At 41.4% G+C, this 14,989-nt stretch overlaps 1 pseudogene; it reads left to right on the plus strand.

The window, feature by feature from the left end:
- Nucleotides 1-539: 539 nt before the first annotated feature.
- On the plus strand, nt 540-13,027 carry LOC101701997 (zinc finger protein 462-like; annotated as a pseudogene).
- The last annotated feature ends 1,962 nt before the right edge of the window (nt 13,028-14,989 follow it).

Here is a 14,989-nt window from a genome sequence, read left to right on the forward strand (position 1 = left end):
TATGGAATACTACTTAGCTATAAAAAGTGAAATCTCATTTTTAACAACATAGATGGAACTAGAGGACAGTCAAATACCACATGCTGTCATTCACTTGGGGGAGCTAAAACTTTGATTTCATAAAAGTAGAGAGTAGAACAGGAGTTACCAGAGACTATATTAGAGAAATAGAGACTACTTAACAGGTTAACAGGAAAGGAGAATAAGTTGTATTTCCCAGCACAGTAGGGTGATTGCACCTAACAAAAATATGCAAAAATTTATTACATATTTTTAAATGGATAGGATTCTGAATTGTTCCTAACACAAAAATTATAAATATTTGAAGTGATGAATTTGCTAAAGACATAATTTGACTATTATACATTATATACATAATGGAAATATTCTCTTTTACTTCATAAATATGTATAATTCTGTCAATTAAAAAGTGAACATATACACATATTTAAAATGTATACCTAAACCTACAGATGATTTTTATATTAAAAAGCAGAGAGACAGGCAGGTCTGCACATGCCCTACTGAGGTCCCCAGTCATGAGGAACAGGCAGAATCAGCGCGCTGCAGACAGGCAGGTCTGTGCATGCCCTAAAGAGGTCCCGAGTCCCACGGAAGATGCAGAATCAGCCCGCACTGGGGCAACAATCCACTGGACCCCCACCCCTGGCTCCTCTGTAAAGTCACCTGGTTCCACACTAAAAGACGCAGAGGATACTGGACCACCAGACCACGGTACTGAGTCCTGCTGCTCCCGGCTCTGAGGTAGGGGCTTCTGAGCCATCATCCCACTGCTCCTGGTCCAGAGGAAGGGGCTTCCTGGCCACTATCCCTCCCACTGCTCCCAGCCCAGAGGATAGGGATTTTGGGCCACCTTCTGTCCTGCCACTCCTGGTCAAGAGGAAGGGGCTTCTGGGCCACCATCCCTCCCACCACTCCTGGCCCAGAGGTAGGGGCTGCTGAGCCGCCATCCGACTGCTCCTGGTCCAGAGGAAGGGGCTTCCCAGCCACCATCCCTCCCACTGCTCCCAGCCCACAAGAAAGGGCTTTTGGGGCCACCATCCCTGCCGCTGCTCCCGGCCCCTGTCCTACCTCTCCCAGCTCAGAAGAGGTAATCTGTGCAGGAGCCAAAAGACCCAAGAAAACATGTAAAGATGAAATGACAAAACACGTAAAGAAGTCTCAAGCCAGACTTCCAGATCACCTACAGCAACCTCAAAGGGAAATGAGATGGAACACTCTGATACTCAAACACCTGGACCCACTAAAATGGCAACAAAAGGAGAAATGGAAAAAATGAAATCAGAAATAATTTCTCAGATAACAAGAGAAATTGTGCCCCTAGTGCAAGACATGATTAATTAATCTAGAGAGGAGCTCAGGAACATGATGGAATCCCAACATAGGAAACAAATGGAATCCATAAAACAGATGCAAATAGATTTCCAGGAAATGAAAACCTCCACTGAAAGTCTACACAGCAGAATGAGCCAATGTGAGGACAGAATTTCAGATATAGAAGGTAAGATTGCAATTAATGACCAGGAAAAGAAAAATTGCTTCAAAATTATAAGAGAAAATGAGAAATCAATCCAGCAGCTGCTAGATGATGCAAAGAAGAATAACATAAGACTGATTGGAGTCAATGAAGAAACAGGAGAGAGTGCAGATGACATAGAAAACTCTTCACAGAAATAATGGCAGAAAACTTCCCCAGCAGGGGAAAAGAGCTTGACATACAGATAAGTGAGGCATATAGGACTCCAAATAGCCTTGATCAAGAAAAATCTACACAAAAGGAAAGAAAGGAAAGGAAAAATGATGAGAAATGGAAAAAATGGAAATAAAGACTTTGTAAATAGGTTAGGGTAGAGGGGATGAAGGGAGGGCTAGAAATGGGGAAAAATAAGAAACAAGATGCATTATGTAAAGGTACAATTCCCAATGAGAAATGTAATTGTGTTGTATACCTACAATATACCAACAAAAGAATTTAATAAAGTGCAAAAAAAAAAAATCTACACATAGGCATATAATTGTTAAGATTCCAGAAACTCAACAGAAGAACAAAGTTCTACAAGCACTTAGAGAAAAGAAACAAATCACATACAAAGGAAAACTCATCAGAATCACAGAAGACTTCTCAATACAAACCATCAAGGCAAGAAGAGCTTGGAGTGACATATTCAAGCCCTAAAAGAAAACAGCCTCCAACCCAGATTGATGGACCCTGAAAAACTATCCTTCAAAATTGATGGAGAAATAAGATACTTTCATGACAAAGAACACCTTAGGAACTTCGTGAATACCAAACCAGCACTCCAAAGAATTTTACACAATATCCTAGGAATGGACATAGAGGATCACAACCCCAGGAAGTAAAGCAGAATGAACCCATCTGGCATGACAAGAAATTAAATGGAAAGGGGGAGAACCCAACAAAAAGAAAAAGTCATAGCAATGACAAATCAATACGTTTCAGTTATAACCATCAATGTTAATGGTCTCAATTCACCAATCAAAAGAAATAGACTGGCAGAATGGGTCAATAACCAAAATCCAACAATATACTGCATACAAGAAACACACTTCATTCAAAAGGAAACTCATAGACTGAAAGTGAAAGGGTAGAAAACAATACTCAATGCCACAGGAACCAAAAAAAAAGCAAGAGTAGCTATCCTCTTTCCAGATCAAGTAGATTTCAAACCAACATTAATTAAGAGAGATGAAGAAGGACACTACATCCTTGTAAAGGGAAGAATCCAAGAGGAAGAGATGACAATCATAAATATCTGTGCACCAAACACTAGTGCACCCAGCTATATAAAACAAATACTAATGGACATGAAATGTCATATATGCACTAATACAATTGTAGTGGGGGAACTCAACACCCCACTGTCACAAATAGATAGATCAACTAGACAAAAAATAAGCAATGAAATACTAGAACTCAATCGAACTCTTGAACAAATGAACTTAACAGATGTTTACAGAGTCTCCCACCCCACAAAATCAGAATACACATTCTTCTCAGCTGCACATGGGTCATTCTCCAAAATGGACCACATGCTCACACATAGAACACATAGTTTAAGTAAGTGCAAAGGAATTGAAGTTATCCCTTGCATATTATCAGACCATAGTGCGATGAAATTGGAGATCCAGAGCAAAAGAAACTCAAAAAATTTCATAAACATGTGGAAATGGAACAACACACTTCTGAATAACCAGTGGGTCACAGAGGAAATTAAAGAAGAAATCAGACAGTTCCTTCAATTAAATGACAATGACAATACAACATATCAGAATCTATAGGACACAATGAAAGCAGTCTAATGAGGGAAATTCAGAGCAGTGAATACGCATATTAGGAAAACAGAATGAGCCCAATTAAACAACCTGATGCTGCACCTCAAGTTTCTAGAAAAAGAGGAACAGGACAACCCCAGAGCTCATGCAAGGGAGGAAATTATAAAGATCAGAGGAGAAATCAATGCAATGGAGACTAAGAGAACAATACAAAAAATCAATGAAGCCAAGAGTTGGTTCTTCTAAAGAATCAACAAAATTGACAAACCCTTAGCCAACCTTGTCAGAAAAGGAAGGAAAAGGCTCAAATCCATGCAACTAGGAATGAAAAAGTTGAAATTACAACGGACCCAGCAGATATCCAGAAGATCATCAATACCTACCTAGAGAACCTATATGCCAATAAGATGGACAACACAGAAGAAATGGACAGATTCCTAGATACATATGAATTACCAAAGTTGAACGAAGAAGACCTAAAAATTCTGAACAACCCAATATCAACCAATGAAATTGAAAAGGTAATTAAAAACTTATCAACTAAGAAAAGTGCAGGCCCTGATGGCTTCACTGCTGAATTCTACAAGACATTTAGAGAGGAACTGCTGTCACTACTGTGTAAATTCTTCAATGACATTGAAAGGGAAGCAATACTTCTGAATTCATTCCTGGAAGCAAGCATCACCTTGATCCCCAAAGCAGAGAAACACCTAACCAAAAAGGAGAACTATAGGCCAATCTCACTAATGAACATAGATGCAAAAGTCCTTAATAAGATAATGGCAAACAGAATGCAGAAGATCATCAAGAAGATCATACACCCTGATCAAGTGGGATTCATCCCAGGGATGCAGGGATGGTTCAATATCTGAAAATCAATCAGTGTAATACACTATATCAATAGAGCCAAGGACAAAAACCATATGATTATCTCCATAGATGCAGAAAAAGCATTTGACAAAATCCAACATGCATTTATGATAAAAACCCTACAAAACATTGGAATAGATGGTCTCTCCCTCAAACTGCTCAAAAGCCATCTATGAAAAACCAACAGCCAGTATCATACTAAATGGTAAAAACCTGAAATCCTTCACACTAAATGCAGGAACAAGTCAAGGATATCCACTATCATCACTCTTGTTCAATATAGTTCTGGAAACATTAGCCATAGCAATTAGACAAGAGAAAGAAATAAAAGGAATAAAGATAGGAAAGGAAGAAGTCAAATTGTCATTTGCAGATGGCATGATACTCTATATAGAAGACCCCAAGAACTCCACCAAAAGTCTTCTAGACTTAATAACCAAATTCAGTCAAGTAGCTGGTTACAAGGTTAACACACAAAAATCAATAGCTTTCCTCTACACAAACGACAGACTCACTGAGAGAGAAATAGGACCAATAATTCCTTTCACAATAGCATCCAAAAAACTGAAATACCTAGGAATCAACCTAACAAAAGAAATCAAAGACCTCTTCTCTGAAAACTATGGCACTCTGAAAAGAGAGATTGAAGATGATATCAGAAAATGGACAGCCATCCCCTGCTCCTGGGTAGGAAGGATTAATATAGTGAAAATGGCCATACTTCCAAAACTGCTATATAGATTTAAAGGAATTCCAATTGAGATCCCAGCAGCATACTTCATAGACCTTGAGAAAACAATCCAAAATTTCATTTGGAACTAGAAGAGACCCAGAATACAGAAAGCAATTTTAAGTAACAGAGGCATGGCAGAGGGTATCACAATCCCCAACCTGCAACTATACTACAAAGCTACTGTGATAAAAACAGCATGGTACTGGCAAAGAAACAGACTTGAGGACCAGTGGAGCAGATTAGAAGATGCAGAAACAATGCCAGACACACTCAGCCATCTCATCTTTGACAAAGGAGCCAAACACCCTCACTGGAGGAAAGATAGCCTCTTTAATAAATGGTGCTGGAAAAATTGGGCTTCAACTTTCCAAAGATTAAAACTAGACCTATATCTCTTGTCATGCACTAAACTAAAATCAAAATGGATTAAAGATCTAAATATTAAAATAGAAACTGAACCATTTGGACCAGAGGTTAGGTAGAACCCTTGAAGACATCGCTGTAGGAAAAGATTTTATGAACAAAACCTCAGTTGCCCGTGAACTAGCACAAACAATCAACAAGTGGGATCTCTTCTTATTAAAAAGCTTCTGCACAGCAAGAGAAATCACCAGCATGGGCCAGGGATTTAGCTCAGCGGTTTCACCGCTTACTGTGCAAGCGCAAGGATCCGAATTAGATCCTTGGTACTCCCCCGGAAAAAAAAAGAGAAATCACCAGCAGTGTGAAGAGACAACCCACAATGTGGGAAAAAATCTTCACCTGCTCTTCTTTAGACAAAGGTCTACTATCTCAAATCTATAAAGAGCTTAAAAAGATCAGACCTCTCAAATTTAAAGACCCAATCCACAAATGGGCATCTGAAATGAACAGACATTTCTCACACAAAGAAGTAGAAATAGCAAATAAATACATGAAAAAATGTTCAACATCACTGGTCATTCAAGAGATGCAAATGAAAACAACGCTGAGATTCCACTTCACTCCAGAAAGAATGGCTGCTATCATGAAATCCACCAATAACAAATGCTGGCAGGGCTGTGGGGAAAAAGGAACCCTGCTCCACTGCTGGGGGGAGTGTAGACTGGTGCAAGCACTGTGGAAATCAGTATGGAGATACCTCAAAGAACTAGGACTGGAAGTTCCATTTGACCCCACTATTCCCCTGCTGGGGATCTTCCCCAAAGAATTAAAAGAATCATCCCACAGTGATATATGTGCACCCATGTTCATAGCAGCACAGTCTCTGATAGCTAAAACTTGGAAACAGCCCAAATGCCCATCAACTGGAGACTGGATAAAGAAAATGTGGATTTTTTATAAAATGGACTACTACTCAGCCATAAAAAATGAGAAATTAGAGACATTTATAGCTCAGTGGATGCACATTGAGGCAATACTCTTGAGTGAAATAAATAGGACACACATGTGTAAATACCGAATAGTTTCTCTGGTGTGAGAAACTGAGAGTGTAAATAAGGACTAAATGTATAATAGGTCATGTGAAATAGGAAGAAAAGGGGCAAAGAGGAAGGAAGTGGGAGGGCTAGGGGAAAGGATAGAAGGGAGTGGGATTAATATGAAAAAATGAAAAAATAGGAACAAAATCTTTGTAAATAGGGAGGAATGGAGGGGTTGAAGGGAGGGCTGGGCAAGGGTGAAAAATAAGAACCAAGAGAGACTATGTAAAGGTGCAAATTTCCAATGATGAATGTCATTATATTGTATACCTAAAATGTACCAATGATTAGAATGAATAATTGATAATGCAAAATAGGAAGAAAAGGTCCAAAGGGGTAGGGGTAGTGGGAGGGGCAGGGGAAAGGAAAGAAGGGAAAGAAAAATGATGAGAAATGGAAAAAATGGAAATAAAGTCTTTGTAAATAGGGAAGGGTGGAAGGGGTGACGGGAGGGCTAGGAATGGGGAAAAAACAAGAACCAAGATGCATCATGTAAAGGTACAATTCTCAATGAGAAATGTAATTACGTTGTATACCTACAATGTACCAATAAAAGAATTTAATAATGAAAAAAAAAGCAAAGAAATAGTCACAGAATGTATTATTTCTACTTTATTTACCTCACAGAAATATTTTACTTTTCTAAATTATTATAGGGATTCTTCCTAGTATACTTATATTTTGAAGAAATTATTTTGGAATCAACATTAGTGAGTAAACAGATGGAGAGACTGATACTTTGAGGGGTAAAGTATTAAATTACATCTGAGTTAACATGAATGGATAGGGAATGTCAACATTCTGATTCAGAGCTAGGAGACATTCATCTCACTTCCCTGAGAAGGCAGGCAAATGCATATTTATGTGTTCTCTGAGCATTCTAGATTATTCAAATTTGCCTAATTTGGGGCTTCCTTTTACCTCTGAACATATGCTATTTATTTCAAGACCCTGACAGCAGCCCTTTGTTCAAGAATTAATGTCTAAATAGCGATCTTTACATAGGTTCAAATAAAAAATAGGCAGTTAGTTACTTCATTTAGTTTTATGCTTCAGTGAATTTCAAATACATCCTCTCTTATTTCTAATTACATCATGGCAGCAGGATTTTTTTTAAAAGCTTAGTTTTTCTAGTATTAGATACTCCATCAATGCTTATCTGACTAACTGAGGAGGACATGGGAGGTGGAACTGGCGAAGGCAGTGAGATATCTGTGTAGCTCTTTAAGTAAATATTAAAATTTAGGGCAGATAATGACCAGGTAGGGTTTCTAGGCCCTCTTATTTTTTTATGTACACAGTAAACACATTCTAGGCTTTGATTTCACAAGGCCACATGAGGAATTATAAGAGATAAAATATCTTAGAAATTTATCTGGACTGACCTACACATTTTATACATTAACCTCTTAAGTAACTGAAAAGGAGGGGGAAGTCATTATACTAAAGTTACAGCACAGGCAAGCTGAAGGTTCTTGTCTCTGTGTACTGAAATCCAAGAACAAGAACTCGCTTTCCTCATCTCTCCGTTCCAAAAATCTGCATTTTCTTTTCTTTCCAGGGTCACTACTACCACCACCTCTGCTCTTCATATCTCTTCCTGTTTTCTCTAAATTTTTGCAAAGGTGAATAAGGCACCTTATGACCCAACTCATTATGGAACTGGTATTATTAAAAAAATTTTTGCTCAGGTTTTGGTCTGGGTTTTTGTCATAAGAACAGATATTTTCATCTGTTTTATTTTCTGTTATATTCCCAGCACCTAGAAAAATCCTTAAAACTTAATGATTAATGAACTAACTGGCATTGAGTCAATCAGTTGGTAAATGAACAAATGAAAACAATAAATCCTTGCATACATTGAAACCCTATCCCTCAGTATGACTACATTAGGGTGTTAAATGAAATTCTAAGGGTGAGAGCCTAATCCAAAAGATCTGTTCTTAGAAGAGGAATGCCAGTGTATTAAAAAATAGAGGAAAGGCCCTTATGAGGTCACAACAAGACAACAGCTACCTGCCAACAAGGAAAAGAGGCCTCAGCAGAAACCAACCATGCCAACACTATGAGAAAGTAAATGTTTGCTATTTAAAACACTCAGAAGGTGATATTCAGGTATGGCAGCCTGAGTAGAGAAATGCAAACAGCCTCTCACATTTGTAGGCTAACTTCCAAACTTCAAACATGGCCAGCAAGGCCCCACATAGTTGACTTTACCTCCATATCCGACATCAACTTATAACACAAGACCTTCACTTTCTGCCCTCCTGAAACACTGGCCTTCTTCAATTCTTCTGTTGCTGAGTTTGCTGACTGGGCCAAATCCCCCATCACAGGTACTCAGTACTATGAACCTATCCTTCCCATTAAACAGGAAGCTAATGGGACTACTATGTGTTTCCTATGAATGAATGAATGAATGAATGAATGAATGCATGAATGAATGCAGGCCATGTGTAGACTAAGGATGAGTGTGTTATGTGCTGATTATTAAAACTAAACCAATTCCATGCAACTGAAGACAAATTTTAAAGCAAAATATTATCTCATATAGATTTGTGGTTTCACAAAATTCTCTGACAGACTGCCTTGCTGTAAAGGAGGGCTTTGTGTGTTTTAAACTGGTCCTCTGCCTATAAAGTCATTTGAAAGAGAACAACCACTTTAAAAATAAAAATGAAAATCTGGAAACATTGCCCTAAGTGAGAATAAGTGAACGTGTCAAAGGGCATTCTCTAAGACCTTGAACATGAAAGTCATACACTATATAAAAAGTGCCTCTCCTGGAAATGTTTGCTTTTCCAAGACCAGAGCAATATAAGACTCAAAAGAAATAACTTACAAATGGTATAAATTCAAAAACCAATGACAGCAGCACAAGAAGATACTTTTAATGCACTTCCACTCCAATCACAGCATGGAAATAAAAAGAAAAGTAGAAAGAACCAGAGATATACATCTTCTCAAACCCACAATAAACCAGTGTTTCAAAATACTGGCACAGAAATATTACATGCCTCCTAGCCAGGCTTCTTGTCTTCTTTCTTTTCCTCTCAAAAATTATCAAGGCAAAAATATATCAGGTAGGCTCCTCCCACAGCTGCAATGATGAGAGGGGCTGAAGGGCCACAAGGCTCCCTCCTGCTTCCTGCCCCAATGCATCAGCTGAACCAGAGCAGTTCTGAGAGAGATGGCCTTCCTGTGGAGAATGAGATATTCTTTTGCCAGCACTGTGATTGTGGAAATCGGACAGTAAAAGGTGTACTCATTCATTATGAGAAGAAGCACTGAGACTTCAAGGCAAATGCAGACATGATCCAGAAGCACACAGCCACCATCCGAAGCCTCTGCAACCGAAACCAGAAGAAGCCTGCCAGTTGTGTCCTTCTGCCCACCTCCAGTGTGGAGTGGGACAAAACAAAACTCCAAGCACTCAAATGTAGGCAGTACTTGTATACCTCCTCCTACTTCTATGCACTGAGGAAGCATATCAAGAAAGACCACCCTGCCCTGAAAGCCACAGTCACATCCATCATGTGATGGGCATTTTTAGATGGCTTGATAGAAGCTGGCTACCACTGTGAGTGGTGCATCTATTCCCACCCAGAGCCCAATGGTTTGCTTCTGCATTACCAGAGGAGGCATCCAGAGCATTACGTTGATTGTACTTACTTGGCTACCAGACTCTGGGCTGGGCCAGACCTGTCCCCTCCCTCTCTCACCATGCCAGCTGAAGCCAAAACATACAGATGCAGGGACTGTGTTTTTGAAGTGGTGTCTATCTGGGACATCACCAATCATTACCAAGCATTCCACCCCTGGGCCATGAGTGGTGATGAGTCAGTGCTGCTGGATATCATCAAGGAGAAAGATGGTGTTGAGAAGCCCCTCCTAGCACCTGAAGAGTTGGCAGGCCCTATGAATTGTGAAAATAGTATGCCCATCCCCCTCCCCGAGCAGGAATTGGAATGCTCAGAGGATGCCAGATTTTCCCCAGAGAAAAGCATACATCTCACTTCAGCTAACCCCACTATATCTTCCACGCCCTACCAGTGCACAGTGTGCCAATCTGAGTATAACAACTTGCATGTCCTCCTCACTCATTTCGGGAAGAAGTACCCTGGCATGAAAGTGAATGCTGCTGATTTTGCCAAGGACATCAACATCAACCCAGGTGCCATCTACAAATGCAGGCACTGTCTGTATATCAACGCTCGCATCCACGGTGTCTTGACCCACTACCAGAAGTGACACTCAGCCATCAAGGTGGCCACTGAGGATTTTGTGCATGACGTAGAGCAGTCTGCTGACATTTCCCAGAATGATGTGGAGGAGACAAGCAGGATTTTCAAGCAAGCATATGGTGTCTACTGGTGCAAACTCTGTACACCCACGGGACTTTGGAGAAACTCAAAATCCACTATAAGAAGTATCACAATCAGCCTGAATTCAATGTCTTTTCCCCTTCACCCCCAAAGCTGCCAGTCTCCCTTCGAGCCTGAGATAACCACTGAAGTAAGCCCCTCCCAAATCTCCATTACTGAGGAGTAGGTGGGAGAGGAGCCTCGGTCTACTTCTCACTTCTGTACCTCACACCTGATCTCCCACACTGTGTTCCAGTGCCAGCACTGCAAGTAATTCTGCTCCACGAGGAATGGAATTGCCAGGCACTACAGGATCAAGCACAACAGCATCCATGCCCAGCCCGAAGGCAAGAACAACCTCTTCAAGTGTGCCCTTTGTACCTACACCAACCCCATCCGCAAAGGGCTGGTAGCCCACTACCAGAAGCAGCATGACATCGATGCATATTATACCCACTGCCTGGCAGCCTCCCAGACCATCAGCAACAAGCCCAACAAGGTGATCATCCCATCCCCACTGAAGGACAACTCCCCACAGCTCAGTGAGGAACTCTGACAGGCTGTGGAGAAGAAAAAGTGCTCCTTGTGCTCATTCCAGTCATTCAGCAAGAAGGTATTGTGTCCCATTACATGAAGCGCCACCCTGGGGTGTTCCCAAAGAAGCGGCACTCCAGCAAGTTGGGGGGCTACTTCACAGCTGTCTATGCAGACAAGCATGAGAAGCCCACACTGATGGAGGAAGGGAGAGGCACCTTTGAGAAAGCCAAGGTGGAGGTTGAAGCTCCAGAAATTGAGTGGCTCCCATTTTGCTGCATCAAATGTTTCAAGCTGTCCTTTAGCACCGCGGAGCTGTTGTGCATGTATTACACTGACCACCACAGCTGGGACCTAAAGAGGAACTTCGTCATCCTGGGTAGTAGGCCCTGCTTGCAGAACTCCACCTACCAGTGTAAGCACTGTGATAGCAAATTGCAAAGCACAGCTGAGCATCTGCCCTCACACTTGAACATTCGCAATGAGGAATTCCAGAAGTGTGCCAAACATCAGGAGAAAAGGAAACAGCTTTTGAGCAAGCAGAAATATGCAGATGGTGCTTTTGCAGATTTCAAACAAGAAAGGCCTTTTGGTCATTTAGAAGAGGTGCCAAAGATCAAGGAGAGGAAAGTGGTGGGCTACAAATATAAATTCTGTGTGGAAGTGCACCCAACACTCTGAGCCATCTGCAATCACCTCCAGAAGCACGTCCAGTATGGCAATCTCCCAGCCATGTTGGCTGCCGTGAAGCAGGAGGCTGAAGACCCTTCCCACTTCTTCCTGGATGGACTGGAAGCAGCCAAAGATGCCAGTAGAGCCCTTGAGGGCTGGGGGGATGGTGGACACTGTTTGCTTGATAGAATGTTGGAGGATGAAACCTAGCCAGGGGGATACCATTGCAGTCAATGTGACAGAGTCTTGATGTCCATGCAGGGGCTGCATTCTCATGAGAGGAGCCACCTGGCCCTGGCCATGTTTACTCGACAGGACAAGTACAGCTACCAGTATTGCTCCTTTGTTTCTGCTTTCAGGCACAATTTGGATCACCACATGCAAACCCACCATGGACACCATAAACCATTCTGATGCAAACTCTGCCCCTTCAAGTCCTCCTATAACAACAGACTAAAAACGCATATACTCAAAGCACATGCTGGTGAACATCCCTACAAAAGTTCTTGGTGCTCATTTTCCACCATGACAATCAGCCAGTTGAAGGAACATTCCCTCAAGGTCCACGGAAAAGCCCTGACCCTCCCCTGGCCACAAGTTGTCAGCCTCCTCTTCTCATATTCCCACCACTCCTCTCAAAAGGCTACCCTAACCTAAGAAGTAGAAGACTCCAATGACTCATCCTACTCTGAGTCCCCAGATATTCAGCAGCAATTGAACCACTATCAGTTAGCCGCCCTGGCTAGAAACAACAGCCGAGGTAGCCTTGTGCCTCTTCCTGGAGCTGCTGCTGCCACTGAACAAAAAGCTGAGGCTGTTCTTCACTGCAAATTCTGTGAATTCTCCTCTGGCTACGTCCAGAGCATTAGGTGACATAATTGAGACAAGCATGGAGAAAAGAAGCTTTTCAAGTGCAAAGATTGCTCCTTTGATACAGGCTTTAAATCTGCTTTTACTATGCACGTGGTAGCTGGACATTCAGCAGTTCCTGAGGAGGGCCCCAAAGATCTCCACTGTCCTCTCTTCCTCCATCACACCAAATACAATGCAACATGATCAACCACATCGTGCTGCACTGAGGTAAGAAACCATAGTGATAAGCACCATGACAGCCCACAGAATAAAAACACCTTCCTGCTGGAAGGGATTGCTCCACCTGGAGGAAGGCAAAGGGGATGGATTCTGTGGTGAACACCTCCACAGGGTACATTCTGAATCCTCTGCCATCCACTACCATGTGTAGGATGCACCTGAGGAAGGAATGCATAAGAAACAAAGTATGTGGGTGAAAGCAAATGTAACATTTGAAGAGCTACTGTATATGCCTATAAGTGATTATTTTGGAAAAGATCAAAATGATGACTTCCAAAGCAAAATGTAGAATTTCCCTTGAAATGGACACAGAGAAAGAATTCTTAAAAAATAAAAGTGGCCTGATATATATTAGAAAAAAAATTATCAAGACCAAAGCCTACATAAAGGAATTACGCATGGTAAGAAAAATGCTACTTTAGAAGGTTAGGGAGATTGGTTCTTAGAAGAAAGATTGGCCAAATAAAATATAAAAGAGCATCAGAACAGCTATATTTCTTGCTGTTGAAAAAGAAAGTTACAAACATGGCAATGAAAACACTGGAATGACCACTGAGAAGTTAGACTGGAATTTGGTTAACAATAACTTACTGTTTTTCAAAGAGAAATGCAAATATAAATATGTCTAAATGTAGGTATTCGTAGACATGTGCTGTTATGACTTGTGTTTAGATGTCCCCCCTACAAAGCCTCATGTGGTCATAAGTGGGGCTTTTTCAGAGATAGCTGGACCTAGAGTTTGTGTTTAATTCATGGTGCAATGCTAGGATTAAGGATGCTAGGATTAAGGGTGGGTGATTACTAAATCAGTTCACTGATTTGTTTGGCACTGCCCTAATCCTGGTAGCCTAGATAGACTATAAAGTGGCAGAAAATAGCTGCTAAGGTATCTTGCTTGCCTTGTTGCCTGCCATGAATAGTTTCTCCACTGTAATGCTCATCTGCCATGCCACCCCCCTGCCTTAGAGCCAGCCAACTAAGAACTGAAATCTCTACAAACTGTGAGCTAAATAAACCTTTCTTCTTTTAACTTTGAGTGTTGAGTATTTTGTCCAGCAATTAGAAAAGTAACTAAGGCAGAATTTGCTACCAGAGAACTGGAGTCATTGCTGTGACTTTACCTAAGAGTGTGGTTTAGGAGACTTTGCAGCTGGCTTATGGGAAAGGGAAGAGTCTTGAAAAGTTTGGAGATGCTTGCTGAAAAATTAGAGCTAGAACATCTTAGGCTGTACTTGATGAGAGATTCTGGTCAGAGCTTAGAAGACCAGAATGCTGATAGAAATGATGCTGGTAAAGACCAGGCTTGGGAGGTTTCTGCTGTGAAGGACTGCACTGGCTGTTGGACTCCAGATGATGTGCATTATGGCTTGGCAGAAAGTTTGTCTGGACTTCACTCATGTTCAGAGACTTTGTCTGAGGCTGATATTAAGGGCAGCTGACTAGTTAATCTTGCGAAGAAATTTCAAGGCAGTCTAATGTTGAGGTGGTGGCATGGCTACTGTTGGGGGCTTTTAGCCAGATTTATGTTGAGAATTAGGAGCAGAGAGCCCAGCAGAATGATTTAAAACATTTTGAGTTTTTCCAGAAAGTAAGCTTCAGTAAAGTTGCAGCCTGCAAAGATAGAACAGAGGAGATTTTGTTTGCTGAGAAGGAACAGAATAGAAAAGATGGCCTAAGGGCATCACAAGAAGCAGCAGGACTCCATCCTTTGAAGCCCCAAAGTTGCAAAAGTGAAAGACTTTGCTTTGAGAAGGGAGCCCCAGAGCATCATGTTCCAGAATGGCAGTGGCCTAGGGAAGTCATTTCTAGGGATTTGGTTCATAGATACTAGACCTCTGCAGTGAAGAGAGAAGGAAGTCTGACTACTGCTCCAGCTGGTAGCAGACCCTGGCATCATCCATATGGTGCTGATTTTAGGTGCATGCAGAATGCAAGACTTATAGGGTCAG

This window comes from Heterocephalus glaber, unplaced genomic scaffold (genome assembly GCF_053883595.1).
Source record: "Heterocephalus glaber isolate CG9 unplaced genomic scaffold, H.glaber_assembly_v1.0 deba00001472, whole genome shotgun sequence".
Taxonomy (NCBI): Eukaryota; Metazoa; Chordata; class Mammalia; order Rodentia; family Bathyergidae; genus Heterocephalus; species Heterocephalus glaber.